Raw genomic sequence first — 12463 nt, forward strand, 5'->3', positions numbered from 1 at the left:
AGGTGGCTGATGCGAAGTTGTTTAGGACGCTCCGGAGGTGGGGTGCGATGATGGTGTCTGCTTTGCTGTAGATGTGGTGGGGGCATGGTCGGAGGGAGAGCCGGAGTGGATGGTGTTCATGAAGTGGGTGGTGTCTTCTGTGCTGAAGGGGGTCCAGTCGCTTAGGGTGGTGGTGGGGGTCGTTGGTTTGGAGACTGGAGGCGGAGTCTGGACTAGAGGCAGAGTCTGGGTGTCAAAGCTGTTGTGTATGTCTGCGATCTTGCGGTAGAAGAATGTGGCGAGGGAGATGCAGAGGTCTTGTGATGGTGTGATGTCGTTGTTGCTGGTGTTGGAGTTGGAGAGCTCTTTAACGATGCTGAAGAGTTCCTTGCTGTTGTGGGTGTGGTTGTCAAGCCGCTCTTTGAATGATGTCCTTTTGGTTGTGCGGATCAGCTGGTGGTGTTCGCGGGTGGCGTTCTTGAGGGCTGTTATGTTTTCTGTGGTCCGTTCGTGGCGCCAGGTTTTTTCGAGCATGCGGCATGATTTCTTTGAGTCTTTCAAGGCGTTGGTGAACCATGGAGTTTTTCTGTTGCTGGTGTTGCCTGGTGGGTTCTTCAGTGGAGTGAGCTTGTCGGCGCAGTTGGTGATCCACTGTGTGAGATTGTGAGCTGTGTTGTTGGTGTCGGCTGGTGGGTTCTGGCTCAGTGATCGGGTGAGCTGGTTTGTTGTGACTTTGCTCCAGCATCTGCGGGGGATCTGTAGTGTGCAGTGGTATGTTGTGGTTTTCTTGTAGGTGAAATGAATGCAGCTGTGGTCAGTCCAGTGTGGTCTGGTGGAGTGGCTGAAGGAGAAGTGGTTGCTGGTGGAGAAGATGGGGTCCAGCGTGTGGCCGGCATAGTGGGTGGGGGTGTTCACCAGTTGCATGAGTCAGAGGTTGGCGAGGTTATCGAGCAGGGTGGTAGTGTTGCTGTTGTTGTTGTTCTCTAGGTGGAAGTTCAGGTCACCTAGGAGGATGTATTCTGGTGAGGTTAGTGCGTGCAGGCTGACGAAGTCGGCGATGGTTTTGCTGAATTGTGTGCGTGGGCCCGGGGATCTGGAGATGAGGGTTCCTCTGAGTGTGGTTTTGGAATTGGTGCAGATCTTGAAGTGTAGGTGTTCAGCGGTGGGGAGTGTGTCTTCGGCGTTGGTCGTGACGTTGATGGTGTTCCTGTAGATGATGACGATTCCTACTCCGGTTTGGTGGACACTGTCCATCCGGGTGATCTTGTAGCCGTCCGGGATGGCTATGGCGATGTCGGGGGCCGAGGAGGCGTTCATCCAGGTTTTCGTAGGGAAGGCGACGTCTATTGTGTCGAGGAGGTCCCAGAGTTTGATGGCGTGTTTGTGGACGGAGCGGGTGTTGAGGAGGATGCACTTGAGGTGGTTGTTGTTGTTGCTGGGCCGACGGGCAGGGTGTACGTTGGGAAGCAGGTGAATTTGCAGGCTTGGCAGGTGAAGGGTCCGTGGGTTTGCTCTCAGGTTGCTCCGTAGTAGGCGGGTTGTCGTCCGGTGTTGAGTGCGTTGAGGGTGGTGGTGTCGTATCTCAGTCGGGTGCCCTGGCTCCGGCGTGGGCCAGGGGTTCTGGCGCTGGGCGCGGTCCAGGCGCGTACGGGCGCAGACGGGCTTGCCTTTGGTGCGCCTTTGGCGTGCCAGCGGGGCGCCTGCTGCGCGGATGCTGCACAGGCTCCATATGAGGGGTTGAGGAGCAGCTGGAAGGCGGGAGCGGAGCGGCGAATGGGGCATCGGGGCAGGGCTGCAGGGACCCAGTGGCGGAAGGCAGAACGGGATACAGAAGGAAAGGGGAAAAAAGGGGGCACATGGGGGCACAACAGTGGGGGGAAACAGCGGGATAAAGTTATAATAAACAGCGAGACAAAGTGAAATAACAGTGACAAAATAGGCAAGGACTCACACAATCACTCTAGGCAATGGCAAGAGCGAGGCTGGGGCAGGCAACACTGGAGGACCGTGTGGGGGCTGGGGGGCCAACCTGCCTGAGGACATTTTGGGGAAAATTTTCCTTGGAGTCAGGAACCCATCACTTTTACACTGGGGGCCACGCTGGACGTGATGGAGTCGAGACCCCAAGTGCACAAAAAATGCCCCTATTCTAAACAGTTTCATTCTGCTTCGGGGACCCCATCCCTCGAGGCATGCCCTTGGGGACCATGGAGAGGGACACAATGCCCCCACGGTCCCTGCCGCCTCCCCACATCCTGCCGAAACATCATTGCTTTTGGACAAGGGGAGCTGCTACTATGCATCTCCCATTGCCCAAAGGAAATACTGCTTTGCTTATTGGATGCAAGAGCAGGTTTTCTGCTCTCGCTTCCAAGAACCAAACCAGTGTTTGCAATGACAGGGCGGGAGCCAGACAGCTCCCACCCTGTCATTGAAAAATGCAATGTCCCGGGGGAGGGCACCCTGGGACTTTGCATGAGCTGGCCCTCGGCGGTGGCGGTGCCCAGGTCCATCAAGGGCTCTAGAAGGGGCCATGCGGCCCCCTCCCTTCATTTGCAGAGACCCGGGGAGGTGGTGTTCCCCGGGGCTTGGGAGGCCCACAAGTCCGCGCTAATTATTTAACGAAGCCCCAGGGAGGTGGGGGTCCCCAGGGCTTGGGGAGCCCATGAGGTCCCCCTCATTAACTAAAGAAGCCCCGGGGAGGTGGTAATCCCTGGGGCTTTGGGGAGCCCACGAGGCCACCAGCATTATTTAAAGAAGCCCCAGGAAGGTGGTGGATCCCGGGAATAGAGGGGCCCGCAAGACCCCCTTCATTATTTAAAGAAGCTCCAGGGAGGTGGTGGTCTCAGGGGCTTGGGGGGCCAGCGAGGCCCCCCTTACAACTAGAAATGCCCCAGGAAGGTGGCGGTCCCCAGGGCAGCATGAGGGGAGTTATAACCCCCCACGCATTAAATAAACAAGCCAAGGGGAGGTGGTGGTCCCAGGGCTATGGGTGCCCCCGCAGGGCTTGCGCAAATTAATTACTGATTTCTCCCGGGACCTGACCTACCGGGAGCTAATAAAAAATAAAGCGCATTGGTTTTGTGAAATGTTTTCGTCCGGATTTGCACACCCTGAACAACTTCTGATGTTTTTAAAAAAAAAGGGGGTAAGGGTCTACCCTACCCCTTTTCTTGTTTTTCTGCCTTTTTAGCACTCTTTTCTTTTACATTACAAGTAGCTACAAATAACTCATAATAGGCACAAGGGCTCTTTATAGAGCCACCCTATAACCCAACAGTGAATCTTACCTATTAAAAACATACATATTCTTTTTTTTTTAAATTTGCTTGGAGTCACCAACCCAATGCTTTTACACTGGGGGCCGCACTGGACACAATGCAGTCGCGACTCCAAGCGCGGGAAAGAAAAAAGAATGCTCCCCATTCTAAATTGTTTTATTCTGCCTCCGAAACCCCATCCCAGAGGCATGTCCTTGAGACCATGGGGGGAGCCCCAAAGCCCCCCCAGTCCCTGGAGGCTCCGTGCCGGCATTGCTTTGGTCAAGGGGAGCTGCTAATATGCAGTTCCCCTTGCCAAAAAGAAATAGAGCAGGTTTCCTGGGCTGTTTGGTTTCCTTTCTGACCGCGTCATTACTATGGAGGTGGTCAGAAAAAAATTGCCTGTAATATTAAGGGTGGGTCTTTCCAACCCTAAGATTACGATGACGGTATCCAACATGGGTCCTGATTACTATGGCCGTGGGACCACTACCAACAGCCCATCAGTGGTGGTCCCCCGACATCGTAATGCTGATTCCCATCCGCCACATTAGGATGGTGGGCGGGCGGCTGGCGTTCTGAGAGACCGACCACCACGGAATCTACAGGCTCAAGGAGCCCATCGTTCCATAAGAGGGACTTGTGTCCTTACAATAGTGGTGATACCTGCTAGGCACCACCGTAGAGATTACAATGTTTCTTTTCACCTGCCTTTTCACAGCGGTTTACCAACCATGAAAAGGAGGCGAAAAGGGACATTGGGCGCCCTTAGTTGTAGCAGTCCCCCCTTCCTCCCTGGCCCTCCGACATGGGACCTGAGGGGCACATATGGTGTCCTCAACATATCTCTGCACTATGTGGCAGACACCACATGGTGCCAGTCATACAGTGCAGGGATATGCAAAAAGTGTATTTTTTGTACTGCGGCTGAAATACAAAACATACCTTTGTAATTGTAATTCCCAATGGACAAAAGTCCAACAGCCCTCATAATGAGGTCCATGGTTTCCATGCCATTCGGTCCGATATGGAAACCATGTCAGAAAGCATCTTCGGGACCCCGGGCAGGGCTCCCCTGAGTGCACAGCCTCAAGTTGGAGGCTGAGGGGGCACCTAAGGTGACCCCCAGTTGATCCCTGCACCTTATGGCAGGCACTCTGAGGTGCCCATCATGTGGTGGAGGGATAAACCGCACTTCCCATTTTACTATAGGAGCATGCATTACAGCCGGTTTATGACAAGAATGCATGCTCCCATGCTCCATAGCGAATTTGCGGATTTCTTTTCTTTGCGGGTTCGCTGGGTTTTTTGCGTATTCGCAGGCCGCTTGCAGCGCTTTGACCGCGAACTTACCCATGCGGTCTTACATGGGTGCGGCCATCTTGTTATCGTTGCATATTTCCGGTTCCGGGGGGCTTTCTGCATGCTCGCGTTGTGCGCGTGGCGCGCTTACTGGTTCGCTGGAGTTTTTGCGTGCTCGCGGGGGAAATATCACACGAGCTTACCCATGCGGTCCTCTATGGGCGTGGCCATCTTGTTTTTCATTCTTTACTATGGTTTTGGGCATGATATCCTTTCAATCGATCTCTAATCTTTGCAATCCTTTGTATTTCTGAACTTTTTTTTTGCACTTTTTGGCTTATTATCTATCTCTCTATTTTTCTACATCTATATTTTGTGTTTTTTTCAACTTTTTTTACTTTATTACCTACTTTAATTGTTTAGCTCTCTCTCTTATTTTATTTCATTTTGACACATATTCTTTACTTCTTGTGCCCAGGACCATGGCAAAGGGAGCAGACAAGGGCAAGGGGAAGGGCCAAGCACCCCGTAGCCGGCTCCCTTGCGGGCGTTTGAGGGGGGAGCAAGTCCAGGCCAGGGAGATCTTCACTGCGGTGGGGGTGTTTTATGTTCAGCGACACCTCCCTAAGACGGTGGCAGCAGGTGGGAGGATTGCTTCCGGTTATGGCTTCCGGTTATGGCCTCCGGGAGCATCGCCAGCTGTGGGAGAAGGTGTGGCTGGCCATGCATAGGGAGTCTGAGGTCTGGCGCACCTACCAGCAAGCGACGCACCGGTGGTCTGACATCCTCGACCGGGAACAGGACATTCTCCACCTGCTAGGATTTGAGATCCCTGGTCTTGGTGAGTAGCTATTTAATAACTACTTTGTTTTCTTCTGCTCTGTTATATTGCTAATATTTTTTTTTCTGAAGAGTACGAATGCTGCTGATTCAATTACATTGCAGGTAAATTAATGTTTAAATAGCTTTTGTCATTGCAGGTGCTCGCCTGGTTATTGGGGTTGCTACTATGCTTACTTGTTTGCAACTTTTTTCTCATTTGAGAGCATTACTGTGTAATGCTAGAGACAGTAGAATCAAGTCTAGTCCTTCTTTGTACTCCTGCTGCTGCCACTTTGAAGAGATAGTGGTAGATTGATACGTTGAGTATATTATTTATTACTTGTTATAGGACATTTGTTAGTGGTGTGCAATCATGATGACGGACTGTGTCTGTCACGCGATGTCTCCTGCTTCTGAGTGATGGCAGTCGTAGTAGAACCTTTTTGTTGTTGGTGTAGTTAGTGAATTACATAACTTTCCTATTAGACGGTCTGTGAATCCTGCAATACTGTACTACTATCCTCCTAGTTGACCAGATCAGATGCAATTGTTGTTAATTTGTTTCCCCGAGATAATTTTAGATTGTGTTCAAAGAAATCAAATATTTAAAAAAAACAATCATCCATGTTGTGTTTCTTTATTTCATGATCACCAGCACCTCCCAGGAGCAAGGCAACTGAGGCTCCGGTGGAAGAAGGTGGACAGGATCGGTCCCTTGCAGGCTCTTCTGCTGGCCCCAGTAAGTTGTTCTATTGTTATAATAATACTTATAGTTCCCTAACTTTTACAGCTCCTATTCATTACAAACTGATTTCCTAATTCTATGTTTTACAAAATAGTCTTTGATCTTCTTCTAATCTAGACTACTTTCTATATTCTTATCCTGCCTCTACCATCACTCTCTGTGCTACTACTATTTACGATTATGAGTCGGTCTGTGTAGGTAGCTAAGCTTGCTCAGTCGACAAACGGTGTTAAATAAAACTCTAATCCAGCAATAGCTCTAGGCACTGAGTGCAGTCCTCTGGGTTGCCCTTGTTGTCTATTCCAGTCTTCTTAATGTAAGTGCTTTGACAATTTCCAACAACAAAATTTCATTATTTACACCAAGTAAAAGGTAGCAGTTGCCTTTTTGATTTGAGAGGAGCACATCCCATACCGCCAGTGTTTCACGGTCTATTCAGCACATAAAGAAGTATGGACAAGAGAAATAGGACATTGTTGATGATAGGTGCAGTTTGACTTTCGACATACCTCAGACCGAACAGAAGTTGAACCCCCAATCCCCTGACCGACTATCTAGTTTGTCTGACCAATGATTTTACGACCCAGAAGAACTGAAGAAGACTACAGCCGAGTCCCGGCCTATCTGAGTCACTGAAACATGACTGCCAAGTGCAGTAGGTCAACCCCTTCCGCTTCATCACTCGTGAACAAAACCCACGCAGTGTTTGTTAGTTTTAAAGTTTTATTTTCAATTAAGAAATGAAAACATGATTTCTTTATTTTTAATAGCGTAGTATTCGGAGCTAGCAATGGTGACAGATGAAGATGACGTTAAAGTTTAAACAACATTCCCATGAATGAAATTAGTATTACTCAAACTTAATATTAGTTAGCAGACACATGAACTTATTTGAATAACTGTGCGGGAGCCCCCACCTTCTCTAAAGTACCTAAAGTACTGCTGGTGATGACTTACTAGTAGTTGGTGAATCGTCCTGTTGGCAGAAGGGCAATGGAATCTTCTTTCTGTAATTAGAAAAATGGTGCACGTTAAGCCAGCATTCATCAGTTGTCATAAGAAGTGTAGCATTTAATGGAATAATCACATAAAAGGTTAACACCCTTCCCAAAACCGTTACTTTTTTTCAATCCCAGTAATAAAAAATGTGTTATGTAACATTTTCTTCCATCACGAGACAAAATAGGGGGTTGTGTATTGCATCTGAAAATATGACATTTTTTTCTTAGACGTTACAACATCTGATGCGGCACAGATGACCACCAGTGCCGGGGCCAGCAGTGCGAAGGGGTCCACTCTAGCGCTGGATGCAGCAGCGCCAACAGGAGGAGCTGGGGGGAAGACTCAGCGGTGACAGACGGTGGTAAGTTATTATACACCTTATTTATTGATTTTTTTTTTAGTAGGCTCGCAAAGGAGTGTATGATGTACTGTACAGTAGTACACAGTACACTACTATAAGTACACTGTATTGTTAAGAACAGTTACTAATTTAGAACTACTTTTTGGGCTATCCCGGAGAAGACAGTCAACCTTGACTTGTAATAGCATTAGCGGTGGTACTTCTCGGGTAAGCAATGGCCCCCTCTATTTCACTTCAACTCAGCTGGCGAATTTTTATTGTGAAGCCAAGTCATATCAGATGTAGTTTAGGGATGTGAAGAACGAAAAGTGAAAGAAGGGTGAAACGAAGGACGAGCGAGTCTTAATATTTATGACTGTAAAGAATGTTTTTTTTTTAATGCAAGTCAAGATAAGAAGACGGTGGATTCCAAAATATAATGAAAAGGGTGTTAGTTGGTTGTTGACAAAAAGAAATTTTGGTACATTTGAGACATTAAGAAGAATCATAGATGTACTTTGGAAGCCTGGATGTTATCTTCTTTTTCCTCATCGATAGCAGAGGTGTATGATGTAGTAGAGCAGACGCTGAGTGAATTAAATATGGCCAGTGGCAGTGCCAACCGTATAGAAAAGTAAGACCTTCCAATCCCCACCCGCATGTACTGCCTAAAGTACTGCGAGTCTGCGTCATCATTGCTTGTGTCTGTATTTCTTGGGTGCAAGCTGAGTGAGCTGCCATTATACCGGCTACCACAAGTTCACGTACCAGTAATTTCTTTTGCAAAACAAGAGAAAAAAGTAGAAAAGGACTTTTTTTAGTACTCTCTGACTATGTATGTAGTAGTGAGTCCACCCATAGTGCTGCTAGTGGAATTCCTGAAACTCTCAGTAATGTCACAGGCTTACAAAGACGGCGGAAAGATACATGCCAAAATGTTATACTGTGTTTGCTACTTGCTGGTATTACTGAGAGTCAACTTTCCGTGGAATTATTTTAACTTTATGTTAAAGACTATTGGCTACAGTATTTTTCTTTCTTTCTTCATAGATGCTACTCCAAAAAAGCTCACCCGCAAGAAGATGGCTGTCCGGGCCAGGGCCCGTAAGCTGGAGGCTATTTGTGCCAAGTATCGGCGGCTGTGGGCTCGGGAGCAGGAGGAGACAGCAACCACTACATCCTCCTCCAGTGCCCCCGGGTCCACCAGCCAGAAGCCTCCAGCAAAGCAGAGCCGTGGCCCGGCATCCTCCCGACAGCCTCCCGCCGCACAGCAGCAACAAAATCAGCTGCCCCCCCAGATCCTGGATGGTACGTCAGCGCCAGCTCTGTTAAAAAGTGGAATACCAGGAGTGGTAATGCGAAAAACAACAGCGCCAGCTCCGGGACCTCCGCAAAGAGCTGCGGGTCGTGCAGCACCAGCTGTCCACACTATGCCACCGGAGAAAGTGACTGTTCCTTGCCCCTTTTTTAAAGACTGTTGAGGGGGTGGGAATTGGGTTTTTGGGAAAGGGGACTTTAGGATTTTTGGACATTGGTTTGGTTAGTGAGGAGGGGTGAGTTGGGGTAATTTATTTTATTTTTGTGACAACAACATCAATAATATGTATTTCTTAATAAATATATTTTTCATACCAAAACACAGTATACGCGTTCATATTATTTTGTGTGGGGGTTGGCGGTGGTTACTGGACGTTTGGTTTCTTCAAACTTACCAGCATGAATGAAACATCTAGTCCTGAAATGTACTAAAATGCAAGTAACCGAGTTAGTGAATTCAGTAGCCCTACTTCTGTACTTTACTAGTAGTACTGTCAGTCTCTGCTCTCCTCCCAGTCCTAGCCCATTATTCTACCTCTCCAAAATGCTTATCTTACCTGCGATTCGTATTTGAGAATGGTGCACATGATCTTCTGATTGGAATGATTTCCTTTGCTTTGACCTAATCCTCCCCAGCAAGGGTGTGTAATTTATTGTTGTTGTCAGTCACACCTCAATGAAATACCACACAGCCCAGGGGAAGAGGGTTAGGGTTTGCAAATTTGATGGGAATGGGGTTTTTTGGGAAAGTTTGGTAGAGAGGGGAAAAAAACAAAGCATGGGCAAACAACAAATGAAGAGAAACAAATCTTAGGATTTGAAGATATTGATACATCTTAGGGACATAAAGGAAGTGCACTACTGCATGGATGAAGTTGTTTGCTAAATGGATGGTTAGGTTACTGAAAAGTAGTACTACTACTTACTGCAACTTACTAGTAACTACGAAGAAACAAGTTGACAGTACAGGGCAGCAGTAGTTACGCAATTTCACTTGCCTCTCTGCCCTCAGAGAGAATAAAGACTTATTATTAGAACATTAAATTAGTTTTAAAAATAGCAAAGACGTATCAAATAGCTGGAGGGATGAATTTGAAGCAGAGATCAAACAAACGCACACCCGTAGAAGTAAGTTCAAGTTCACAACAATATCATTTAAAAGATGAGGAGAATATAAGAGGATACTGTAACTGTATGTTGTAGTTGTCCTGTTGAATTTGTGTGAAGTTGATGCATCCAGCCATTCCTCCTATTCGCGGTACTACTTCATTCAATCGGATGCTCTGTCGATCAATCTTGGTGACCAGACACACTTTCCATTGCCTGCCTGATTCAGAATTGCAGATCGCTAATGGTAAGCCTGAGTACATCGTTTGATGGCACAGGGTAAAAGCCTGCCTGTAATTGTTGATGGAAAAACACAACAGTAAGTGATAAAAAACACCACGGATTCAAAAAAATATAAGGTACACGTGTAGTGAAAAAATAACACTTTCAGTTTCAGAGGTGACAGTATCACTCCCCAAAATCTAGAACACCCCACATTACCCTCCCAAAAAACGTACAGAATACTGCTACCTGCCTACCTCGCAGAGGCCTAATTTCAAATCGTGCCAAAACGCACTCAGAAAGTATGTCCCAAACCCCCCTTTCCCACCATGGATTTTCTTTAAACAACTTGCAACCAGAATTAGACAATCCCACTAGTGCTCCAAGAACCCAAGAGCCCAGTCGCAAAAATCTAGAACACCCCCAAACACATGCAATACTGCTAACCCTAAAGAGCCCTAAGTTAAAAATAGTGCCAAACGCTTTCTGCAACTAGGACAAATCCCCCCTTTTCCACCATGGACTTTCTCCAAACCACTTGCAACCAAAATTAGGCATGCCCAGAATTGCTCCTAGACCCCCCAACCCCCCAAACACCAGAAACCCCCCAAACAGCCCCCCGAAAACACAAAAGTGAGCGAAAAGTCTGAAAAGTGAAAAACTTTTTCACCATGGATTTCGCCAAACCACTTGATTCCGATATTAGACCTTCCCAGCTATGCCCCCAGACACCTGAACCCCCCGGCGAAAAAGCAGAACATCCCCAAACAGGCAAAAAGCAAAAATGGGCCTACCTTCAATTCAGTCCAAATGCGCTCTGCAGCTAGGCCCTAACTCCCCTTTTCCACCATGGATTTTCTGAAAAACAAATGCAATCAAAATTAGACTGTGCCAGCAGTGCTCCCAGACCTAAAAACCCACCCCCAATACATTTTAAGCCCCCCAAACAGCCCCCCAAAAACAGGCAAGTGAGCAAAAAGGGAAAAACTTTTTCACCATGGATTTTGTCCAAACCACTTGATTCCGATATTAGACCTTCCCAGCTATGCCCCCAGACCCCTGCAGCCACCCGCAAAAAAGCAGAACACCCCCAAACAGGAAAAAGCAAAAATGCAAAAACGGACACTTACAAAAATGTCGGCCTAGTTCTCAGATCACTCCATGCGCGCTGTGGCTAGGCCCTACCTCCCCTTTTCCACCATGGATTTTCTCCAACCCACTTGCAACCAAAATTAGGCATGCCCAGCATTGCTCCAAGACCCCCCAACCCCCCAAACACCAGAAACCCCCCCCAAACAGCCACCCAAAAACACGAAAGTGAGCGAAAAGTCTAAAAAGTGAAAAACCTTTTCACCATGGTTTTAGTCCAAACCACTTGATTCCGATATTAGACCTTCCCAGCTATGCCCCAGACCCCTGCAGCGAACCGCAAAAAAGCAGAACACCCCCAAACAGGCAAAAAGCTAAAATGCAAATGCGGAAGCAGAAAAATGTATGCCTAGTTCCCAGATCACTCCATGCACGTTCAGCAGCTAGGCCCTAACTCCCCTTTCCAACCATGGATTTTCTTCAAACCACTTGCAACCAAAATTAGGCATGCCCAGCATTGCTCCAAGACCCCCAACCCCCCCAAACGCCAGGAACCCCCCCAAACAGCCCCCCGAAAACACGAAAGTGAGCGAAAAGTCTGAAAAGTGAAAAACGTTTTCACCATGGATTTTGTCCAAACCACTTAATTTCGATATTAGACCTTCCCAGCTATGCCGAAAGACCCCTGCAGCCACCCGCAAAAAAACAGAACACCCCCAAACAGGCAAAACGCAAAAATGCACAAACGGACACTTAGAAAAATGTAGGCCTAGTTCCCAGATCACTCCATGCGCGCTCTGCAGCTAGGCCCTAACTCCCCTTTTCCACCATGGATTTTCTCCAAACCACTTGCAACCAAAATTTGGCATGCCCAGCATTGCTCCAAGAGGCCCCAACCCCCCCAAACACAAGGAACCCCCCAAACAGACCCCCGAAAACACGAAAATGAGCGAAAAGTCTCAAAAGTGAAAAACGTTTTCAACATGGTTTTAGTCCAAACCGCTTGATTCCGATATTAGACTTTCCCACCTATGCCCCCAGACCCCTGCAGCCACCCGCAAAAAAGCAGAACACCCCAAACAGGCAAAAAGCAAAAATGCAAAAATGGAAACAGCAAAATTTAGGCCTAGTTCACAGATCACTCTATGCACGCTCTGCAGCTAGGCCCTAACTCCCCTCTCCAACCATGGATTTTCTTCAAACCACTTACAAACAAAATTAGGCATGCCAAGCATTGCTCCAAGACCCCCCCCCAACACCAGAAACCCCCCAAACAGC

The sequence above is a fragment of the Lissotriton vulgaris genome, chromosome 7 (assembly GCF_964263255.1).
Source record: "Lissotriton vulgaris chromosome 7, aLisVul1.2, whole genome shotgun sequence".
Lineage (NCBI taxonomy): Eukaryota > Metazoa > Chordata > Amphibia > Caudata > Salamandridae > Lissotriton > Lissotriton vulgaris.